This window comes from Equus quagga, chromosome 17, assembly GCF_021613505.1.
Source record: "Equus quagga isolate Etosha38 chromosome 17, UCLA_HA_Equagga_1.0, whole genome shotgun sequence".
NCBI classification, from domain to species: Eukaryota; Metazoa; Chordata; class Mammalia; order Perissodactyla; family Equidae; genus Equus; species Equus quagga.
This window is the reverse complement of record NC_060283.1, coordinates 58,257,348-58,272,129: the sequence shown is the minus strand read 5'-3', so window position 1 is coordinate 58,272,129 and position 14,782 is coordinate 58,257,348. Positions and strand designations below refer to the sequence as shown.

Here is a 14,782-nt window from a genome sequence, read left to right as displayed (position 1 = left end):
CACACACAAATAATACAGCTTAATCTGAGGATATGAGAAACACAATTAGCATGATTTTTTTCTATCAAATCAGTCTGTACACTGCATGCACATACTGCCTAATTTGTTGGATTAGCTTTTTTGATATTATCTACTGCTCTCTTCCATTATCTTATAAAAAGTTCCTTCCCGATGTCGTCGGGGAGAGAGAGAGCCATCTAGTTTAAAAGTTCATATGATCTTTGAACTAATAAGCTGGCCAAGAAGGGGATTATTATTCCTGAAAGGAAACATGTCTTTCAAATTGAAGCCAGGGATTTCAAAGAAGCCATCAAGCTACAATTTTTGCTTGTTACTGACCTGAAGGAATTGCCTCTGAGAAAAGAGACCAAGACTGATGCTGCACTCTGATCCTGGGCCCTGTCCACCTGCTATGCCTTCCTTAGAACCCAAACTAAACTAGACGCACAATGAGCCACGACATGGCTACATTCCCAGCAGCCGTTGTAACAGCACAGTGAAGTAGAAAATAGAAACATCCATTATTATTTAACCTTCTTAGCATTACGAATATTGTGCATGAGATGAATTAATATTCTGAATAAAACATGAAAACGCACAGGCAAAATTCCCGTGATGATTTAATTTGTGCTGGTGTAACTCAGTGTTTACTCCTGGTGTCATGACTATACAAAGCTAAACAATAAATCTGCTTCTGATTAAGACCTATTTGAAGCAGTTCTGGAAGGATAGAGCAAAACCCAAGTCCAAGGACGGATAAAAAAAGAAGCCAGTTAGCCACTGCATGCACACATTCCTAAGGAAGGAACAAGCCCTAGTTCTTGCTGAGTTTTTATAAAAGATTATAAATTATATATACCCTGTGATTTGAGCTTTCTGAGCTGCCCAATGGCTACAGAAAACTAGTAAATTATATCTATGCTGGAGCTTCTATTCTAAGTGTAACTTTAATAAAATGTTTATTTTCCTCATTAAGGACTATAAGTGCATCAAATGTTTTCAATTATGATTACCAAAGTGATAAATTTGAAAGTCAGTTTGAATACTAGTTTGATCATTTTTCCCTTTAGATACTCTGTATTTAGATTAAAATTAGAAAGTTTTTAGAAGCCCACAGCATTCTCATTCTCAGATTCAGAACTAAATTGGACTTCCCTCTATAAAGCAAAAACTTCCTTGGGAAAATTTTATAAACTGAAAATATTGTTAAATAAGAGGAAAAATATATTTTCTAGAGTGATGAGGAGAAATGCCATGAGGAAGTTATTGAGGCAAAAGACTATGGGAAGAGGGAAAGGAGAAATTACAGAGATGGAGGGAGAAATACAGAAGAGGATGCGGCCTATTGACAAACTTGGACTGCTTTAAACTAATGGAAGATTTGTATGTGATATAATAAAGTGTGTATTTAATTTCTTTTAATTTGAAAGAAATAACTCTAGTTGGAAGAAATTAATACTTTTGTTTTTTAGAGCAAAGTAAATAATCAAATATTTAAATATGACAACTTAGATCCTTTTCAGATGCAGGTTAAATTTTCTGTAGTGCCATTTTTCTGTGTTTTCCTTTTAAACAAGTGCTATATCCAAAGAAGACATCTAAATACCCAACAGGTATATGAAAAAATGCTCCCTGTCACTAATCATCAGGGAAATGCAAATCAAAACCACAATGAGACATCACTTCACATCTGTCAGGATGGCTATTAACAAAAAAACAAACGGCAAGTGTTGGTCAGGACGTGGCGAAATCAGACGCTTGCACACTGTGGGAGGGAACTTAACTTGGTGCAGCCACTATGGAAAACAGTGTGGAGGTCCCTAAAAAAAGGCAGAACTACCATATGATCCAGAAATCCCACTTTTACGTATTTATACAAAAGAATTGCAATCAGGACCTCCAAGCAATATTAGCAGGCAGATGTTCATTGCAGTATTAATCACAGTGGCCAAGATGCAGAAACAACCTCAATGTCCATGGACAGATGAAGGAATAAAGAAAATGTAGTATATACATACAATAGAATCCTATTCAACCTTAAAACAGGGAAATTCTGCAATCTGTGACAACCTGGCTGAACCTGAGGACATGCTGCTAAGTGAAATAAGTCAGTCACAGAAAGACAAATACTACATGATTCCACCTATATGACGTTCTAAAATAGACAAATTCAGAGAATCAAACAGAAATGGTGGTTGCCAGTGGCTAAGAGGAGGGAGAAATGGGGATTCACTAATAAATAGGCATAAAGTTTCAATTAGGAAGATGAATGAGCTCTACAGATCCGCATACAGTATAGCGCCTGGTGAACAATGCTGGATAGCACACTTAAAAACGTGTGAAGAGGGGAGATCTCATGTTAAGTGTTCTTACCACAGTAAAATAAAATAAAATAATTAATAGTCAATGCAAATTAAAGGAAGAATAATAACCTATTTTTCACCCATTAGATTAACACAAACTTTAAAAGGCAATAATAACATTCATAGCTTAGGAGGAGAAGTCATCCTCAGACTTTGTTCATTTGAGTTGCTACAAACGGGAGGAAATAATCCAGAAACGTATTAATATTTAAAATATGCATACTTTTCAACTAGCAGTACTACTTTTGGGGTTCTGTCCTGTTGTAATCGAAAACACATGTATCTAAGATCAATGTATAAAAGTGTTGTAGCATTGTTGTCATAGTAAAAAACTATAAAAAACCTGTATAATTATGGTTAATCAATAAAATAAAATATTATTAAACTATAAAAAAGTGATATTAGTCCTTCTGTACAACGATTCAATAAAGCCAAGCATCAAGCTTTAGGCTACTGGTCTCTTCACTTTTCCTTAAAATGACAAAATCGTAGTGGTGAGCCAGTAACATAAAGCTATTGCCATCTGCCTAAAAACACTCTGCAGTCAGTTGAAAATGCAAAGGTTTTGCACCTCTTTTCCCTCTATTCTCAATGTACAAAGTACAGGAAAGAAATTTTCCTTTCTCTTCCCATCATCCAGGAGAGTGGCATACCACAGCCCTATTCACTTTGGGGTTGGGAACTCCCACATGTACCCCCCGCCTCCATGGAGCCGAACACAGTCATAAGCTGGTCTGTTTTGTAACTCAGATGCTCTAGACAACCAAAATAAAAAAGCAGGAAAGGAACGTTTAAAATGGATTTTCATGAGGTGCTTCACAACAGGAAACATGATTTATGAGTGCTTACATGCATACATTTATCAAACAATTAAAGTTAGCCATATTAGTCAACCAGAGAAGATTGATACAAATTACATACGAAATAAATCTCAGGAGAGTTTTCACACAATGAATACTTTCCTCATCAACTATATTTCTGGCTGGGTTCTTGTTGAGGCTGGAAACAAAATGTAGAAAGTTGAGATTATTAAGTTTTGGCTACTTTAGGCCTGAAAAGGATATAGTAAAAATTTGAATTTGGTCTAACTTCTTTAGATTCTCTATATGATCTAAGTTAACTGTATAATTTTACAGCCACCTATTTCCTTTTGCCTTTGTAATATGTCTTTTTCTCCTTCCAAGATGTCTCTTCCTACTTGAAGGTTGCAATTCTGAATTTCAGTAACTGTGAAAAAGTTTTTTTAAGGTTTTCAGAAATAAACTGAAAGAAAAAAGGAAAACCTAAGAAGGAAGACTATTCTTAAAGTACATGCCATCATAGAGTAAACTTATTAAAGGTGATTTAGGAATTATTATTCCTGAAGTATATGTGTATTAATATGCAATACTTGAGAAATACTCTTTTCTGATCTTATCACAACAATCTTAATTATCTTTAAAATCCATACGATAACTGGTAGAGATTGTATTCAACTTAAGATAAAAATAAAATTTAGCTCAAAATTCTTTTCAACTTATTTTTCAATAGTGGAAAACATAAAGCAAAGGTAAGCATAGACACATTTTCCTATTTAAAATCATTTTTAACTTAAGCCAGAGGACAGGTGAGGATATCCCTAAGAATACAGTAACAATATAATGATTAACAGACAAGACTTGGGGGCAACAATATTTGGAATTCTATAAATTTTTGTGTTTGGTAAGTATTTTAGTGAAATATTTACTGGGCCATAACTAGTCGCTTCCTCTGCTTCAATGTGAAATATCAGCATGTCTATAAACCCAGTGTTTTCAAAGAAGAATGAGGTCAAAAGCTGTCCAAATATCTATTCTTCCAAAAATATCTTATCTAAAATATTTTTACACTTTTTCCAACTAGTCAAAGAACTTGCTATAAAGGTAAATGTAAAATGTTTCCCTCAAAAGTCTAAGTTCCTAGTAATTCCACACCAATTTCATCCGGGCAATTTTATTATCTTGGAATCATTACATAAAGCACTCTTCTGCATATTTCCCTGTTCTACCTCTGACTGAACTGAATGCAAGTTAATGAATAATGACAGGAATTTTTTTCTAGGTTATTTTTGGGTTAATGAGATGTAAGAATGTTTGTTTTTTGTAAAACAGAGGAAACCAAACCCACTTCCCGAATCTGATTTAAACTATGCTCTTGTATCTTAAAATACACAAAAGCCTTATAGGGGTCTTTTTTCAATTAACTTATCTTTAATAACATTGCTAATCATCTTTAATGCAAATGAAAGCCTTTCTAAAGTTAATAGGACATTTTTCCTTTTTACCTAGTAGAGTGTGTGCAATTTTTATGGGACAGCCACTTCTTAGAAATTTTTCTTAGATCTGGAAAACACCACAATATAAAAATCCAATCCAATCCACTCATTTCACAGATGTCAAAATGTTGGCCCAGAGAGAATTAAATTTGAGTACAGTTATTTAGTGAAAGAACTGGGACTCTATCTCAGGATCTCAGGTCTCTAAGTTTTACTGTTCTTTTTTGGTCTCACTAAACTGCTGCTCTTCAGATAAGCTGAAATTAAACTATTACTTGAATGAACTAATCAGTCATCCTACTTCAGTCTCTTAATATTTTATTTTCAATGGCAAGCTAAAAGTTAAATATCAACTTGAGTAATTTTTAGCACATTATAAATACGCTTAATAGGACCTTTCAGCATTTTTAAATAAGTTGGTTCTCGCTTCTAGTTTTCATTTACATAGGCTTCTTCCTTTGAGACCCTTCAGCCTGAGTCTAAAGTTGGAAGAATTCCCTAACAGCCTGTGCAAACACCACATTGCAATCGCTGTCGCCCGCATACCAGTATTTCGCCATGGAAGCAGCGGCGGAGTCCAGACGGCCCGCTTCATGCAGCTGGAGACAGCTGTCCACAAAAGCTCTGGTTACATGAATTTGAGTTTTTAACTCCGCTGGCTTATGCTGCACCATCTCGAGTTTAAAGGAAATGAAAGAAGAGAATGAGCACATTTTGAGTCACTAGCATATCAAAAATTATATAATAAAAGATCTTTAGAGCAAAACAAAAGTGGAATTCCTGGAGGTTTTCTCTCCACAAAAGAGGCACATGTTAACTAAACAGCTTAAATTTAAAACCCACTGTATTTCCTCGTTAAGAAAACTTGTACTAAAAGAAAAGTAAATACATAAATAACATGTCATGTTTTAGATTAAAAAATTTAGACCACTGAGGGGCAACTTCTTGAAAAACAGCATGACTTTAATGGATGAGCACCATCTTGTGGTACAGACCTTTAGGTACAGCTACTGAAAACACTGATTTTCCCCTGGAATCTAAATCCATGAAGAATTTTTCTTTATTAATGAAATTAGGTACACACGTTTCTCTATTCTGCTTCTTTGTCTTGGAGCAAAGTAATAAAGTAATAAACTGGAGGGACAACATCAAAAATTTTATTTTTGTCTTATTAGACACTATTATTTTATATTGCAAAGCATTTAATCTAGGTCTGTGGAATGCAACAGAACAGAATCAGAGCACTCAAAAGATCAAAGTCCAGTTCCCCCAACCTCTCCACCTCTCCCCAGCCTCCCTCTTATGCTCTCCATAGCTTGTCTAGCACAGTCTCTAATTTGAACTGAATGGCCTGGAACTGCTAACGTTAACACACCTACATACCTCCTCCTGCTGGCCACGGACAATCAATAGTATTCTTGGACATCATTCTATCCGGACCATCTTCAACTGTTCTCGACCGCTCTCACTTCAATCAAATTTTCTTGCATTCCTGACTCTTGGCTCTCACACCTTGAATTCTGGGTTTACATCTGGTCTCTTTGGTACCAATTCTTGAACCTCCTTCAGGAAACTGGCTTGTATTTGAAATACTGGCTTTCCACCTTGAGTAACCTCCCAAAATACACCGCACTGCAGGTTCAAGGCCCAGCTATGGTCAGCTGGCTGTATCTGCCTTCTGGAAATTCAGATGGAAACAGAGTTTTGATCATTCTGCTGTGGAATTTAGGAGTGAGACCTTCACCGTGGCTAATCAAAGGCATGGAAGTTAGTGACAAAAGGCGGCACAGTGAAACTCAAAGGAGAAGTGAAATGCACCCCATCCATGCAGTGGCAAGTCCAAAGCCATGACTGAGTTCTCCGAGGGAGGCTTTAGGGACCAGATTCTCAGAGGATACTGGCCCTGCCTCTGCTACTGGTTACAGCAATGCTCAAACCACAAAACCAAACTTTTCCACATCACTGTGGTGGGGACAGTTTGGGCGATTTCCATTTCTGGAAAAGAGTAGAAAAGGGGTCTAATGAGACCTGGGACCAGGCAAGCCCAGGGTGTACCAGGTGGAGCAGGAGCTCTGAGGGGCAGATGCCTCACAGGTGTGTCAGCATAGCTACTGTGCTCATGAAAAATCCAACCAGCTGCCTCTGCCTCGGTTTTACCCCTCCCTGTTCTAGAAACAATATCACTGGCATCTAATGATCCTAAACCAAGCGGAGGGAAGGCTGGTGTGACTCTTTTTCCACCTCTGTACCCTGGCCTCTAATTCAGAACATGTTCAGTTACATCAAAACTTTTCTTTCCCCCTCATTCTTTCCCTTACTTTTTCTATCTTCCTTCCTATTCATTTATATTTAATTAGGCCAAATCTTTACTCTGTAGTCAGCACAAAGTTTCTCACTTTCACCCCACAATCCAAGTTTACTCACAGCAAATCTAAAGATGGAACAAGACATGAAAAGAGTAGAGAAACACTCCTCTATACATTGAAAACAGATGAGTATATATTCCATGAAAATCCCTAAAACTGAGCTCTAAACCTGCTTCTGGTTTAGTGCAATGACACTACCTATGATGCCTCATTTAGAAAATAAAGGGGAATCTGACAAGTCTCAGGATACTTTTGCCCCCTCCCCCCATGATGGCACATTTGAGAATTTATGCGCTATTTACAGTGTGAGACAATCAAGATCTCTAAGCCCAATTCTCTCATGTGAGAGCTGTTTCTGTGGGAATGCTGGGAGCTTCTAGAAGCTGAAGTTAAATTTCAGACCAGGATGCTCATTTAGAATTCTTGCTTCAGTGCATTCAGTGAAGTCCACAGGTTTGAAGGAATTAATGCCTCCAAGAGTACATAATTTACTATCTGGGGATAAAGAGATGAAATATTTACACATTCTTGGCATTGAATTCAGAGTTACTAAACAGCTCTGGTCTTTGCTCTTCACTGCAGACACTGCATCGTGCTTTCAGAAATTACTCTCTAATGAATGGTGGCTCATAATTGTACCACATGTTACTAGCAAGGAGCTTTTTGTGAATGATCGACATGCTTGAGGCAGCATTTTTTAATATTTATTAATAGTTACTAATAGATAATACTGCAGCTAGCATTAAAAAAACACTCCCCTGAAATTACTAAGTGGATCTTCTGAATGACAAAATTCTTAGAATCATAGAATTATGGAACTGGAAGAAGCTTTGGAGAGGTTGTCAAACCCAGTATTCCATTTATACAACAGCAATAGTTGTACTCTACTATATTATGCCCCAGATGTAAAATATAACAACTTAGGCTTGCTACCTAATTTTATAGTTAATTAACCCCACACTCAAGGTCTTCTAGAGGAATGTAAGAAAAGAAGTGTTATTTTTCACCTCTCCTATTCCTTTCCTAGAACTTTGTTACCTTAAAATCAAGAGCATATACCTCACAGGAAATACCTAAAGCTTGCATTAGAAAAGAACACTGAATTTTCACTTCATTGTCCATGGGTGAATTGGAGGAAAAAAAGGTCTATCTAAATTTCTGGGTTGTAAAAGTAAAGTATGGCTTAAGAGTGTAGGTCTCAGAATTAAAATATTTTTGTAATCTCGGTCAAGTTATTTAACCCCTCTATGCCTCAATGTTCTTATCTGTACAATGAAGATAAATATAATACTTACTAAACAGAGTTGTTGTGGAAAAAAAAAAGTGAGATAATCCATTTGGCACAATGCCCGGCACACAGAAAGCGTCAATAAATGCCAGACATTATCATTATTTAGTATCTGAATTTTACTATTTTATTGTTCATTCCATGGAAAATCATAAGACTTGACGTCAACTATGGAGAGTATGGATGAAAAGAGATGAAAATCTTGTAACTCTTGCTACTTAAGTATGTAGGTCTCCATTCTAAAAGAAAAGTACATTTTGTGAAACTCATCCAAATGGTCAGAAAGGCCCCAAATATTCAAAGTTGAAGGATAACAAAGAGAAAGGAAATTGAATAGTTATATGGTCATAAGATGACATTTGGCCAAGTATAACATGACATTTAAAGGTCGTCTACTTCAGTTCAACAACGGGAGCCACATGACCCCAGCTCTAGAACAGACGGGCAGGCGCGCACTGGCCTCCTGTCTCCTGAGTACACACCGAGACTGAACACGAACACGTTCTTCAAAGATACCTATTTAGATAAAACATGAAGATCAGAAGAAATGTCTCAGAAATCTCAGAACATACATTTAGCTGGAAAACACACTACTACTCATAGCAATCACATACCTGTGGAAGCAGAATGCTACTGCCACCTAGTGAAATTTTAGTAAACTACCTTTGAAAGAAGGCAACTATAAAATGACGCTTTGAAAAGGATTAAAACTACTTCTGTTTTTACTATCAAAATACATATATACATACATACACATATACACACATATTAAATAAATAAATATTTTAGAAGAGAAGAACCTTTTTCTCCTATAGGAAAACATTATATCAATTTTCTATTTTCTTCATGGTTAAATGTGAAATCACATTTAACAGTCTGAGCTATACAGACAATACGGGTAATATCAGTCATCTTTACTGTAAGTTCATATGAAGTCCACAGACACAGGAAGAGCAGATTTCCAAGGGGATATAAATTATGTCTATTTGTTTCACTTTTTTTAGTTTCCAGAATAGGGCTAAAGGCATGAGCATTTTAATACACGTTTTTAATGTGTAAGTGGTGGTGGTTAATTTGAGAAGCAAATGATACTAATTCCACTTTGGGTACAGTTGGGAAAGTCACAGAGTGATACCAGTGGTATCACTCTTTTCATATTGCTAGGAGGCTGTAGTGTGTATTTCCAGAGTTAGACCTATCAAATTACATTTCAGCACACAACCTTTAGAAGGTAATCAATATATATTTGCTCAGTGAAACAAAAAAGAATAAATCGTGTATGTCAGTATTTCTCGATGGGAGACTACTGGCATTTTGAGTGACACAATTAGTTGCTATACAAAGATCTCTCTGAATTACAGGACATTTAACCAACACTGGCCTCCAGGGCAAGAAATACTAGTTACACCCCTGTCACAGTGCACCCCGCCCCCCAACATTTCTAAATGCCTGGGGGAAGAGGGCAGTCCCTGAGAAGTCAGTGACATGTGTAAATCAGTCATGCATAAATGAAAGGGAACACAAAGTATGACACCCTTGCTCTTAAGGAAATTACAATCCAGGCAAGTCAAGTCATACTGTTTTTTAAAATGTTTTCTTGATTGTGTGCCTCATTTTTACAGATTCAGATGAACTGTTTTTAGATCTAATATGTCAATAAGAAAGTTAGGATATAAAGAAGTTTTTTCAGAATGGAAACAGTTAACTTGAAGAACATTTGGTAGCAAAGAGTTTCCAAAAATGACATGGAGTAAATCCAGATTAGGAGCAAGAGGAAGAAGTTGATAAAAACTCCCCTTGGTGGAACAAAATGAAGGACGGCATTACGTAAGGGAAAAATAACAATAATGTTAACTTTAATGAGAACTTACTTTACTAAGCAGGCAACATTCTAAGCACTTTCTGTATATTATCTCATCTAATCCTCAGAGTAACTCTACGAGGTAGCTACTGCTGTTAGTCACATCTCACAAACAGGAAAGTACTTCTGGGAGAGAACACAACCTGACCAGACCACACAGACTCAAGCAGCTGTGCCAGGATTTACCCCATGCTGGAACTTAATTTCCATACCGCTGCTCCTGAAAAGGTACCGAAGTGTGTCATCTCCCCCTTTCCTTTCACAAAGCCTCTCAGGCAAGTCATTCTACTTAACACCATGTCCGACATGTTCGCAGTAAGCGTCTTTGCTGTAGACATCTTCGCCACAAGAATTTTCACTGCAAACATTTTCATACATTTGCATACCTAATTGGCTATAAGGCAATTGTGCGTAAAAGACAAAATAACTGGTTGACAGTTTGGTTTCATTTCTCCATTGACACAGTACTCCCATTTTTATATTACAGTCAAATTAATAAATAGAAATATCATTAAATTGGAGTCACGAGGTCAAAACGGGGAGCTCTCTTGCCCTGGGATGATAGCAGAGCCCGAGAGCCAGAAGAAAGACTTCCTCTTCCTGACCGGCAGGAAGCTCAGCCAATGAGAGACTGTCACAGCTCAGCCACTGAGAAGCTGCTACACATCACCTCTCAATTCCTCTGTTTACAACAGCCCTTGCTGCTGGGGTACTTGCACGTTCTTGCTATGGTTTTGAACTGCCTGAACTGCAATTCTTTGCTGATCCTGAATAAACCAGTTTTTGCTGGAGAAATAACCGGCTGTCTATTTGTTTAAGGTCAACACTTTGGTGGCTCACATCAGGATCCAGGGAAGACCCCCAACAACTCCGAGGCTGGTGGCAAACAGGTACAGTACTCACAGAGGAGCCCATTGAGCATGCTGCTTTCCTCACCAGCCCTGGAGTTGGGGTCAGTGTTTCTCCTGGATCTGAGCTTCTGCCTTCTGTGCCTCTGAGGCTCTCCATGCTTTATTTGAGATCTGTTTTAAGGCTTCATCCCTTTCTGGTTAAGGCCCTCTTTGTCTGCAAGTAGTTGGGTGGCACTTTGGTCTGACTCTTTAAATCAGGCTGTTCATTTGAACTGATAAATAAATTAAAAGCAATAGGATATACTGGAGTATAGGAGGAAGCCATTTGGTTTAAATCTAATTCAGCCTGACCTTGTTTTTTCCAAAAGAGCCTGATGTGGCCTGTTGAGCGCGCATTGTACATCTGCTTTAAATATTTACTATGTCCCAAAGACGAGACTGATGCCCTCAAAGACAGGGCTGCAACTTCCCCCAAATACGCATTTAAGGATAAGTATCTCTCCCTAAACTAAGGATTAATTACTGACCTGCTGTGCTCACCTTGTGACTACCAACCTGCAGACCACTAATCTGCTGTGCCAGCTAAGCATCTTGTGACAATTGTCAAAGGGGCTTTCCTGTCAGATGTGATGTATGCTCTTTGTTTGAAGATGGAATATAACTACCCTGTACACCCCACTGCTTTGGTGCCCTTCCTTCCTTGGCGAGGGCACTCCCTCACCAGCCTCGGAGTCATTGGGAGTCTGCCTTGGATCCCTATATGAGCCACCAAAGTGTTGACCGTAAACAAATAGACAGCCAGTCACCTCTCCAGCAAACACCTGCCCCTTTAAAATCGGACCCTCTGAGGATTCAAATGCTAAACCCAAATTAGTTCTGTTTAGAACAGCCCCTTCCTAGTCCTATTAATTGTCTTTAAGGTTTTGTTATATACCTCTAAGCTGGACTAGATCCTAAATTCTTCTAGTTTCCTTACATGTCAGACTACAACATTCCAAACTAACATTTCCAATATTTTGCTGCCCTTGAAATATCCTTGGAAGGGACTATACCAGGTCCTCCTCACTACGTACAGGGCAGCCAAACTTCAGGGACTCGAGCCTTGGGTACACATCTCACAGCTAAAGAAGACTGCGCCTGACATCTGATCCTGCACAAACACTGAAGACGCCAAATCAAATTGGCTAAGAAGAGAAGCAGCTGGCATCTGAGGCAGACAGCTTTCCCAAGATGACTGGACCAGGCCTGGATACCCTCTTCTCACTGTTGCTTTTTCCTTTATTTTCTCCCTCTCTTTCTTGGAAGGACAATGCTCTTGTCCACATTTCCCAATCCTCTGCAAAAAAACCCCTCTCTGATTGCTGGATTTGCCATCAGAAACCTCACTCAGTCCAAGACAGGAATGACCCTTTAAGAATTTCACTGGGATTTCAAATGCCATTGTCTAAGTTGTTCCACAGTCCACTTTTATAGCCAGAGTGATAAGCCTGCCTAAACCTGTACCTTGTTTCAATTTAATCCAGCCTTGGGAGGGAAAGAGAAGATATTCTGAATATTTGTATGAAAAATTTGATGGCACCCCCAATGTAACTTGGGCCGTCTGTAAATTTCTTGATTATACCCATATATTTTGGCAACATCTCTGGATGTAACAACATAATGTGTGAGCCTTATTTAGAATATGTTAAAGCCTCTATACCAATGAATGAGTCCATAGATACCCTCACTTATGTGGGAGCCTTATGTACAGCCCCTGGTTATACTTTCATATGTGGAAGTTTTGTAATGGGCTTTATGCTTGGGAAACTCACTGCATTGACAGCTGGAGAACACAAGGACAGTGTGCCTTTGCTGTATTGACTGTCCTACTGTCTCTACATGACCAAACAGAGGCCTCTCGCTGGTCTGTCCCATTAAACTTCTATAACCACTTTCACCAAGAACTTCCAGGAGGTGTGCATGATTCTGGGTTTGCCACCATGGGAATACTTTCCTCCCGCAGATCGGAGTGAGTGCCAATGAACAAACGTCAGGAATGTCTCCCTGACATTAGATGAGTTGGCTGACTCCACAGCCAAAGCGATTTCAGCTCAGCAATGGTTGCTTAACTCACTGGCCAAGGTAGTTTTGGATAATCATATAGCCCTCAATTATCTCCTTGCTGAGCAAGGAGGTGTCTGTGCCGTGGTGAATACCTCCTGTTGCACACGGATAAATGCCTCTGGGGAAATAGAAACCCAATTACATAAGATTAGAGAGCAAGCACATTGGCTACAAGTTTCACCAAATAATCCACTGTATTTGATTTGGTCAGCTGGTTACCGTCAGGTCTGCGCTCCTGATTTAGAACCATCCTGCAAACTGGGCTTATGGTATTGCTTTTAATCTTACTCTGTATACTTATTGCAAAATTCTGTACTTATCACCTGTCGAAGATTTGTAAAGATGATGTACCTAATAAGGTGATGTTAGTTCAACAATTTAAAATGATTTCTGATGCTTATGACCTTGGCCAACCATAGACTTTAAATAAGAAATTCCTGAGACTTCTCCCTCCTGAACTTCCGTATTACTCAAATGTGGCCTAAATGGTTTCCAACCACTATGCACTTTCACTCCAGTGTGGAACACAACAACCAAGAAAGGTCCTTCCTGGCACTGAGGAACAGGCCCACTATGTGCAGAGAACCTGTCTATTGATCAGCCTATGTTCAGGAATTCTTGGATGCTATACTTTTACCTGCCATTTTAGCTATTGTTAAGATCTTGGGGTATTCTAAAATTAACTTCCTGGAAGCTAAAGAAAATCACCTTGCTGATGTTTCTTCAAGAAATGCAGCCCTTAAAGGAACCAACAACAGCCTCTGCCATTGTCCAAAAGGATATTTCCCCAAATGATAACTTAGACAAACTGGCTAGAGAAGCCAAATAATTGGCCTCAGAAAAGGAAAGACAAGATTGGAAATTCAACAATTATTGGTTTGATAAAAAGAGGTCTGGTTCAGACCAAATAACAACCCAGTCCTACCAAAGATTCTCAAATTCCCACTCCTAACCACTGTGCATGCATTAAACTGTTGGTCTACTCGCAAAACGACAACATTCATGAATCAATGTTGGTGGGGAAATATTAATGAGGCCACAAAAAGTGCCTATCTCATGTTTCCCACTCGACCAAACTACAATCCAGGGAAGCCCGTTTGTACTGCCCCTGGACTTTTTAAACTGCCTAATGGACCACCTGAGGTTTGGCAAATAGATTTTATACAGCTTCCCCGTCTCATGGAGATAAATATGCTCTAGTCCTAGTTTGCGTGCTTTCTCACTGGACTGAAGCCTTCCCTTACAGATAGGCTGTTGCCTCTTCTGTGGCGAAAGTCCTTTTGGGAAGAACTATCCCACCTGGGGAGGTCCGCTCGAGCTTCACAGTGATCAAGGAACCCATTTTACCAGTCAGGGACTTCAACAAGTCTGCACTCTTTGGTTGGTTTTACAACACTTTCACTCTGCTTACCACCCTCAATCCTCTGGTTTAGTTGAATGCACTAATGATATTGGGACTCAACTGGCAAAATTTGCAGAGACCTTCAATTGCAAAATTTGGCCAAAAGCATTGCAGTTGGTCCTTCTAAATCTCAGATCCACCCCCTCTGGAACTCATAACTCTCACCCTTTGAGAAAGTCACAGGATACCCAATGCACTTGGCTCCTGCCTCTTTTGACCCACAGCTGATAAAATGAGATATACTCCAGTATTGCA

General features: G+C 38.6%; 1 long non-coding RNA gene across 6 annotated transcripts in view; it reads right to left on the bottom strand.

The window, feature by feature from the left end:
* LOC124229637 (uncharacterized) overlaps window positions 1-14,782 on the bottom strand; it is a 44,545-nt gene that overhangs the window by 6,476 nt on the left and 23,287 nt on the right. For all 6 annotated transcript variants that reach the window (XR_006885918.1, XR_006885916.1, XR_006885917.1 and 3 more), the window contains 3 exons: window positions 6,040-6,334; window positions 5,203-5,330; window positions 3,285-3,362 (listed from right to left, as the gene is read on the bottom strand). This is a non-coding gene — a long non-coding RNA (uncharacterized LOC124229637). The remainder of the gene's footprint in view (window positions 1-3,284; window positions 3,363-5,202; window positions 5,331-6,039; window positions 6,335-14,782) is intronic.